This window comes from Pseudophryne corroboree, chromosome 9, assembly GCF_028390025.1.
Source record: "Pseudophryne corroboree isolate aPseCor3 chromosome 9, aPseCor3.hap2, whole genome shotgun sequence".
Taxonomy (NCBI): Eukaryota; Metazoa; Chordata; class Amphibia; order Anura; family Myobatrachidae; genus Pseudophryne; species Pseudophryne corroboree.
The window spans coordinates 389876176-389886356 of record NC_086452.1 but is presented as its reverse complement, the minus strand read 5'-3'; positions in this window follow the sequence as shown (position 1 = coordinate 389886356).

The window sequence follows — 10181 nt, the reverse complement described above, 5'->3', positions numbered from 1 at the left end:
GCCTGGTCGCAGACTAAGTACCTAGATTAGGGACTTAGTACACAAATAACTGCTCCCCCCTGCTATGACCCCCTGGTACCGCTGAGGTAATCTGGAGTCTCTCCGGAGGAGCTGCGCGTCCCTGTCAGTCAACGTCTGTGTCAGCTGCAGAGGTAAAATGGCACTGGTGAGCTTGTGGATCCGCTCATAGTGAAACCCCGCCCCTTCAATTGCGCACGATCTTCCCACTCTTTTTTATACTGGCTGTTTGTGTCTGAGTGCATAAAATGGAGAAAGACTCCTTTTATGGCTTTGTTGCCAGTCTGGGTACTGTGCCTGCTGTTCAGCGTCTGTGTCCATACACAGCGGGAGATGCAGTCTGCCCCGTTCAGAAGCCGTGCGTCTCCGTACCCTCATGCCATCATAATGTCCGGCAACCTGCTAACGGGGACGCAGGCTTAGTACTCACCACTCTTCTTTCTTCTAGCTCTGTTAGGGGTGGCGGCGTGCTGCGGGAATGTACGCTTGCCGTGGTGGGGCTTGCGAATAGTTCCCTCGGAGCTATTGTCCTGTCAGCGGGGAATGGGACCATTAACCCTGAGAGTGGTTGGGCCGTTCCTCCCCCTAAGTCCCACGAAGCAGGCAGGCTGGTGCCATCCAGTCCTGCCTGAAAACAACAAATACAGAAAATAAATGCAGAAAACTCTTCAGGAGCTTCCAGAGACGTGACCGGCTCCTTCGGGCACATTTTCTAAACTGAGTCTGGTAGGAGGAGCATAGAGGGAGGAGCCAGCGCACACTATCAAATTTTTAAAGTGCCCATGGTCTCCTGGTGGACCTGTCTATACCCAATGGTACTAAATGGATTCCCAGTATCACCTAGGATGTAAGAGAAAAGGAGATTAAGAGGGGTCATGATAAACATTTACAAATATATAAGGGGGCAATACACAGAGCTAGTGGAGGATTTGTTTTTGGTAAGATCATCACAAAGGACGCGTGAACACCCACTTAGGTTAGAGGAGAGGAGATTTTGCACAGAGACGGAAAGGTTTCTTCACAGTAAGGACAATACGTACTTGGAATTCCCTGCCTGAGAGAGTAGTAATTACTTTTAAGAATGGGCTAGATAAAGTCATAATGGATAAGGATATACAGGGTTACGGTGGGTAAATCATGCACTAAAGTAATAAAATAAAATACCAATAATTAAAAAAAAAATTACGTAACGGCTAGAGATGAGCGGGTTCGGTTCTCTGAGATCCGAACCCCCCCGAACTTCCCCTATTTTACACGGTTCTGAGGCAGCCTCGGATCTTCCCGCCTTGGTCGGTTAACCCGAACGCGGCCGAACGTCATCATCCCGCTGTCGGATTCTCGCGAGATTCGTATTCTATATAAAGAGCCGCGCGTCACCGCCATTTTCACTCATGCATTGGAGATTAAACGGAGAGGACGTGGCTACATTCTCTCCTTGAAAAGCTCCATATCTGTGCTCAGTGTGCTGAAAATATTTGTGCTCAGTGTGCTGCAAATATCTACGTCCTCTGCCTGAAAAGCTCCATATCTGTGCTCAGTGTGCAGCAAATATCTGTGCTCATTGTGCTGCATTTTGGTGACCAACAGTATATAGTTGTACAGTACAGTAGGCCATTGCTGTTTCTTGCAGCTCTGTGTCACTGCAAGTATCCATTCCATATCTGTGCTGCATTTTTGTGAGCAGTATATATAGTAGTACAGTGCAGCATTTTGGTGACCAACAGTCAGAGCCGGCCCTAACCAAAATGATGCCCTAGGCAAGATTTTGGCTGGTGCCCCCTAACACCACCGCTAGTTCCACCTCTGACCCTGCACCTCTTTCCCAGCACCATCACCCCTAACCCAGAGCAGTCCTTATTTTGGTGTTCCCACCCCCTATATTTTAAACATGAACATTGCGCGAATCTGGCGCACAACCCAAAAAGGTGTGTGTTTTTGCTGGCAAGGGGCATGGCCACACAATAGTGTCCTCAGTTCAAATTCTGCCACACAGTAGTGCAACTTTATTCACAATTTATCATGTGATAGTGTCCCTAATTCATGTTACATCGCACAGTAGTATCGCTTTACCTTGAATACGTTACTTCTCACAGTAGTGCCCCTTATTTACATTACATCACACTGAATTGCTCCTTATGCACATTACACCACAACATTTTGCTCTTTATTCACATTAGACCACATAGTAGTGCCCTTTATACACATTATGCATCACAGTAGAGCATCTTATACACATAATGCCACACATTAGTAATGCATTTATGCACATAATACCACACAGTAATGCCCCTTACATATATGACACACATTATTAATGTCCTTATAAGCATAATGCGCCTTACACATTATAGCAACCTTTATTTATGCCCTTATACACATAATGTCCTTTACACATATGCCACACATTATCAATGCCCTTATACACATAAAGACACACATAATGTACCTTACACATATGCCGCACATTATTAATGCATTTATACACATGACACACTTATTGCCCCTTACACATATGCCGAACACTATTACACAACCAAACCACTCACACAAACACAGCACTCACATGGCCACTAGCACTGTGACCTCTGCCTCTGCTTGGATACAGATGTGTCCTCATACATCTTGCCTCAGTGCGCCATGCAGTAGGAGATGCCTGGCGTGAGTCAGCTGGCAGCTCTGCTAACGGCAGGTTCCTATTTTTGATGGAAATGCAACCTTATTTGCATTGCTATATTGCTAGGATGCACAAGCAGCTTCTGCTGATTAAAATGATATGCAGCATGCCTATATACTGTGTGAGACTGTATTCTGTATCTGCATATGAAATGCCACACACAGAATATAGGCATGCCGCATATCATTTTAATCAGCAGAAGCTGCTGGTGCCCCTAGGCATGTCAAATGCCCTAGGCAGTTGCCTAGTTTGCCTATGCCTAGGGCCGGCTCTGCCAACAGTATATAGTTGTACAGTACAGTAGGCCATTGCTGTATCTTGCAGCTCTGTGTCACTGCAAGTATCCATTCCATATCTGTGCTGGATTTTTGTGAGCAGTATATATAGTAGTACAGTGCAGCATTTTGGTGACCAACAGTATACAGTTGTACAGTACAGTAGGCCATTGCTATTGATATAATAATATCACTGGCATATAATTCCACACATTAAAAAATGGAGAACAAAATGTGGAGGGTAAAATAGGGATAGATCAAGATCCACTTCCACCTAGTGCTGAAGCTGCTGCCACTAGTCATGGCAGAGATGATTCAATGCCATCAACGTCGTCTGCCAAGGCCGATGCCCAATGTCATAGTAGAGAGCATGTAAAATCCAAAAAACAAAAGTTCAGTAAAATGACCCAAAAATCTAAATGAAAAGCGTCTGAGGAGAAGTGTAAACTTGCCAATATGCCATTTACGACACAGAGTAGCAAGGAACGGCTGAGGCCCTGGCCTATGTTCATGGCTAGTGGTTCAGCTTCACATGAGGATGGAAGCACTCATCCTCCCGCTAGAAAACTGAAAAGAGTTAAGATGGCAAAAGCACAGCAAAGAACTGTGTGTTCTTCTAAATCACAAATCCCCAAGGAGAGTCCAATTGTGTCGGTTGCGATGCCTGACCTTCCCAACACTGGACGGGAAGAGGTGGCTCCTTCCACCATTTGCACGCCCCCTGGAAGTGCTGGAAGGAGCAACCACAGTCCAGTTCCTGATAGTCAAATTGAAGATGTCACTGTTGAAGTACACCAGGATGAGGTGTTGCTGGCGCTGAGGAGGAAATTGACAAGGAGGATTCTGACGGTGAGGTGGTTTGTTTAAGTCAGACACTCGGGGAGACACCTGTTGTCCGTGGGATGAATATGGTCATTGACATGCCTGGTCAAATTACAAAAAAAAAATCACCTCTTCGGTGTGGAATTATTTTAACAGAAATGCGGACAACAGATGTCAAGCCGTGTGTTGCCTTTGTCAAGCTGTAATAAGTAGGGGTAAGGACGTTAACCACCTAGGAACATCCTCCCTTATACGTCACCTGGAGAGCAATCATCAGAAGTCATTGACAAGTTCAAAAACTTTGGGTGACAGCGGAAGCAGTCCACTGACAACTAAATCCCTTCCTCTTGTACCCAAGCTCCTGCAAACCACCCCACCAACTCCCTCAGTGTCAATTTCCTCCTCCTTAGACAGGAACGCCTATTGTCCTGCAGGCCATGTCACTGGCAAGTCTGACGAGTCCTCTCCTGACTGGGATTCCTCCGATGGATCCTTGAGTGTAATGCCTACTGCTGCTGGCGCTGCTGTTGTTGCTGCTGGGAGTCGATCATCATCCCAGAGGGGAAGTCGGAAGACCACTTGTACTACTTCCAGTAAGCAATTGACTGTCCAACAGTCCTTTGCGAGGAAGATGAAATATCACAGCAGTCATCCTGCTACAAAGTGGATAACTCAGGCCTTGGCAGCTGTGTTGGTGTTAAACGTGTGTCCGGTATCCACCATTAATTCACAGGGAATTAGAGAATTTCTTGAGGTAGTGTGTCCCCGGTACCAAATACCATCTAGGTTCCACTTCTCTAGGCAGACGATACCGAGAATGTGCACAGACGTCAGAAAAAGAGTCACCAGTGTCCTAAAAAATGCAGTTGTACCCAATGTCCACTTAACCACGGACATGTGGACAAGTGGAGCAGGACAGACTCAGGACTATATGACTGTGACAGCCCACTGGGTAGATGTATTGCCTCCTGCAGCAAGAACAGCAGCGGCTGCACCAGTAGCAGCATCTCGCAAACGCCAACTCGTTCCTAGGCAGGCTACGCTTTGTATCACCGCTTTCCATAATAGGCACACAGCTGACAACCTCTTACGGAAACTGAGGAACATCATCGCAGAATGGCTTACCCCAATTGGACTCTCCTGGGGATTTGTGACATCGGACAACGCCACCAATATTGTGCGTGCATTACATGTGGGCAAATTCCAGCACGTACCATGTTTTGCACATACATTGAATTTGGTGGTGCAGAATTTTTTTAAAAACAATAGGGGCGTGCAAGAGATGCTGTCGGTGTCCCAAAGAATTGTGGACCACTTTCGGCATTCAGCCACCACGTGCCGAAGACCAGCAAACACTCCTGAACCTGCCCCACCATCATCTGAAGCAAGAGTTGGTAACGAGGTGGAATTCAACCCTCTATATGCTTCAGATGATGGAGGAGCAGCAAAAGGCCATTCAAGCCTATACATCTGCCTACGATATAGGCAAAGGAGGGGGACTGCACCTGACTCAAGCGAGGTGGAGAATGAGTTCAATGTTGTGCAAGGTTCTGCAACCCTTTGAACTTGCCACACGTGAAGTCAGTTCAGACACTGCTAGCCTGAGTCAGGTCATTCCCCTCATCAGGCTTTTGCAGAAGCAGCTGGAGAGATTGAAGGAGGAGCTAAAACGGAGTGATTCCACTAGGCATATGGGACATGTGGATGGAGCCCTTAATTCGCTTAACCAGGATTCACGGGTGGTCAATCTGTTGAAATCAGAGCACTACATTTTGGCCACCGTGCTCGATCCTAGGTTTAAAGCCTACGTTGTATCTCTCTTTCCGGCAGACACAAGTCTGCACATATTCAAAGACCTGCTGGTGAGACACTTGTCAAGTCAAGCGGAACGTGACCCGTCAACAGCTCCTCCTTCACATTCTCCCTCAACTGGGGCGGCGAGGAAAAGCTAAGAATTCCGAGCCCACCCGCTGGCGGTGATGCAGGGCAGTCTGGAGAGAGTGCTGACATCTGGTCCGGACTGAAGGACCTGTCAACGATTACTGACATGTCGTCTACTGTCACTGCATATGATTCTGTCACCATTGAAAGAATGGTGGAGGATTATATGAGTGACAGCATCCAAGTAGGCACATCAGACATTCCGTACGTACGTATACTGGCAGGAAAAAGAGGCAATTTGGAGGCCCTTGCAAAAACTGGCTTTATTTTACCTAAGTTACCCCCCCCCCCCCCCCCTAGTGTGTACTCTGAAAGAGTGTTTAGTGCAGCCGGTCACCTTGTCAGCAATTGGCATACGAGGTTACTTCCAGAAAATGTGGAGAAGATGTTGTTCATCAAAATGAATTATAATCAATTCCTCCGTGGAGACATTCGCCAGCAATTGCCTCCAGAAAGTACACAGGGACCTGAGATGGTGGATTCCAGTGGGGACGAATTAATACTCTGTGAGGAGGGGGATGTACACAGTGAAAGGGGTGAGGAATCGGACGATGAGGAGGAGGTGGACATCTTGCCTCTGTAGAGCCAGTTTGTGCAAGGAGAGATTGATTGCTTCTTTTTTGGTGGGGGCCCAAACCAACCAGTCATTTCAGCCACAGTCGTGTGGCAGACCCTGTGGCTGAAATGATGGGTTTGTTAAAGTGTGCATGTCCTGTTTATACAACATAAGGGTGGGTGGGTGGGAGGGCCCAAGGACAATTCCATCTTGCACCTCTTTTTTTTATTTATTTATCTCTGCATCATGTGATGTTTGGGGCTAATTTTTTTAAGTGCCATCCTGTCTGACACTGCAGTGCCACTCCTAGATGGGCCAGGTGTTTGTGCCGCCCACTTGGGTCGCTTAGCTTAGTCATCCAGCGACCTTGGTGCAAATTTTAGGACTAAAAATAATATTGTGAGGTGTGAGGTGTTCAGAAAAGACTGGAAACGAGTGGAAATTATGGTTATTGAGGTTAATAATAATATGTGATCAAAATTACCCCCAAATTCTATGATTTAAGCTGTTTTTGAGGGGTTTTTGAAAAATGTTTTTGCATGTCACTGGCAAGTCTGACGAGTCCTCTCCTGACTGGGATTCCTCCGATGAATCCTTGAGTGTAACGCCTACTGCTCCTGGCTCTGCTGTTGTTGCTGCTGGGAGTCAATCGTCATCCCAGAGGGGAAGTCGGAAGACCACTTGTACTACTTCCAGTAAGCAATTGACTGTCCAACAGTCCTTTGCGAGGAAGATGAAATATCACAGCAGTCATCCTGCTGCAAAGCGGATAACTCAGGCCTTGGCAGCTGTGTTGGTGTTAGACGTGCGTCCGGTATCCGGCGTTAGTTCACAGGGACTTAGAGAATTTCTTGAGGTAGTGTGTCCCTGGTACCAAATACCATCTAGGTTCCACTTCTCTAGGCAGGCGATATTGAAAATGTACACAGACGTCAGAAAAAGACTCACCAGTGTCCTAAAAAATGCAGTTGTACCCAATGTCCACTTAACCACGGTCATATGGACAAGTGGAGCAGGGCAGACTCAGGCTTATATGACTGTGACAGCCCACTGGGTAGATGTATTGCCTCCCGCAGCAAGAACAGCAGCGGCGGCACCAGTAGCAGCATCTCGCAAATGCCAACTCGTTCCTAGGCAGGCTACGCTTTGTATCACCACTTTCCATAAGAGGCACACAGCTGACAACCTCTTACGGAAGCTGAGGACCATCTCCGCAGATTAGCTTACCCCAATTGGACTCTCCTGGGGATTTGTGGCATCGGACAACGCCTCTAATATCGTGCGTGCATTAGAGATGAGCGGGTTCGGTTCCTCGGAATCCGAACCCCCTCGAACTTCAGCCTTTTTACACCGGTCTGAGGCAGACTCGGATCTTCCCGCCTTGCTCGGCTAACCCGAGCGCGCCCGAACGTCATCATCCCGCTGTCGGATTCTCGCGAGGCTCGTATTCTATCGCGAGACTCGGATTCTATATAAGGAGCCGCGCGTCGCCGCCATTTTCACACGTGCATTGAGATTGATAGGGAGAGGACGTGGCTGGCGTCCTCTCCGTTTAGATAGAGAGTGAGACACTTGATTTACTAGTAATTTAATTTTAGTAATTTTGGGGAGCATTAGGAGTACTCAGAGAGTGCAGAGTTTTGCTGATAGTTATACTAGTGACCACCAGTTTTATTTATTATTTAAAATCCGTTCTCTGCCTGAAAAAAAACGATACACAGTCACATACCATATCTGTGCTCAGCCTCAGTGTGCTGCATGATAATATCATCTATGTATATCTGACTGTGCTGAGTGCTCACTGCTCACACAGCTTAATTGTGGGGGAGACTGGGGAGCAGTTATAGCAGGAGTACATAACAGTGCACACTTTTGCTGCCAGTGTGACTGACCAGTGACCACCAGTATATTGTCTGCCTGAAAAAGTTAAACACTCGTGTGGTGTTTTTTTTTTTTATTCTATAAACGCATTCTGCTGACAGACAGTGTCCAGCAGGTCCGTCATTCATTATATTATAATATATACCTGCAGTAGTGATATATATATATTTTTTATATCATTATCATCCAGTCTATACTAGCAGACGCAGTACGGTATTCCACGGCTGTAGCTACCTCTGTGTCGGCAGTGCTCGTCCATAATTGTATACCTACCTGTGGTGGGGTTTTTTTTTCTATCTTCTTCATACTAGTAGTTTAGGAGTCTGCTGCTGACAGTGTCCAGCAGGTCCGTCATTATATAATATATACCTGTCCTGCAGTAGTGATATATATATATTTTTTATATCATTATCATCCAGTCTATACTAGCAGATGCCGTACGGTAGTCCACGGCTGTAGCTACCTCTGTGTCGGCAGTGCTCGTCCATAATTGTATACCTACCTGTGGTGGGTTTTTTTTTTTTCTATCTTCTTCATACTAGTAGTTTAGGAGTCTGCTGCTGACAGTGTCCAGCAGGTCCGTCATTATATAATATATACCTGTCCTGCAGTAGTGATATATATATATTTTTTATATCATTATCATCCAGTCTATACTAGCAGACGCAGTACGGTAGTCCACGGCTGTAGCTACCTCTGTGTCGGCAGTGCTCGTCCATAATTGTATACCTACCTGTGGTGGTTTTTTTTTTTCTATCTTCTTCATACTAGTAGTTTAGGAGTCTGCTGCTGACAGTGTCCAGCAGGTCCGTCATTATATAATATATACCTGTCCTGCAGTAGTGATATATATATATTTTTTATATCATTATCATCCAGTCTATACTAGCAGACGCAGTACGGTAGTCCACGGCTGTAGCTACCTCTGTGTCGGCAGTGCTCGTCCATAATTGTATACCTACCTGTGGTGGTTTTTTTTTTTTCTATCTTCTTCATACTAGTAGTTTAGGAGTCTGCTGCTGACAGTGTCCAGCAGGTCCGTCATTATATAATATATACCTGTCCTGCAGTAGTGATATATATATATTTTTTATATCATTATCATCCAGTCTATACTAGCAGACGCAGTACGGTAGTCCACGGCTGTAGCTACCTCTGTGTCGGCAGTGCTCGTCCATAATTGTATACCTACCTGTGGTGGTTTTTTTTTTTTCTATCTTCTTCATACTAGTAGTTTAGGAGTCTGCTGCTGACAGTGTCCAGCAGGTCCGTCATTATATAATATATACCTGTCCTGCAGTAGTGATATATATATATTTTTTATATCATTATCATCCAGTCTATACTAGCAGACGCAGTATGGTAGTCCACAGCTGTAGCTACCTCTGTGTCGGCAGTGCTCGTCCATATTTGTATACCTACCTGTGGTGGGTTTTTTTTTTCTATCTTCTTCATACTAGTAGTTTAGGAGTCTGCTGCTGACAGTGTCCAGCAGGTCCGTCATTATATAATATATACCTGTCCTGCAGTAGTGATATATATATATATATTTTTATATCATTATCATCCAGTCTATACTAGCAGACACAGTACGGTAGTCCACGGCTGTTGCTACCTCTGTGTCGGCAGTCACTCGTCATCCATAAGTATACTAGTATCCATCCATCTCCATTGTTTACCTGAGGTGCCTTTTAGTTGTGCCTATTAAAATATGGAGAACAAAAATGTTGAGGTTCCAAAAATAGGGAAAGATCAAGATCGACTTCCACCTCGTGCTGAAGCTGCTGCCACTAGTCATGGCCGAGACGATGAAATGCCATCAACGTCGTCTGCCAAGGCCGATGCCCAATGTCATAGTACAGAGCATGTAAAATCCAAAACACCAAATATCAGTAAAAAAAGGACTCAAAAATCTAAAATAAAATCGTCGGAGGAGAAGCGTAAACTTGCCAATATGCCATTTACCACACGGAGTGGCAAGGAACGGCTGAGGCCCTGGCCTATGTTCATGGCT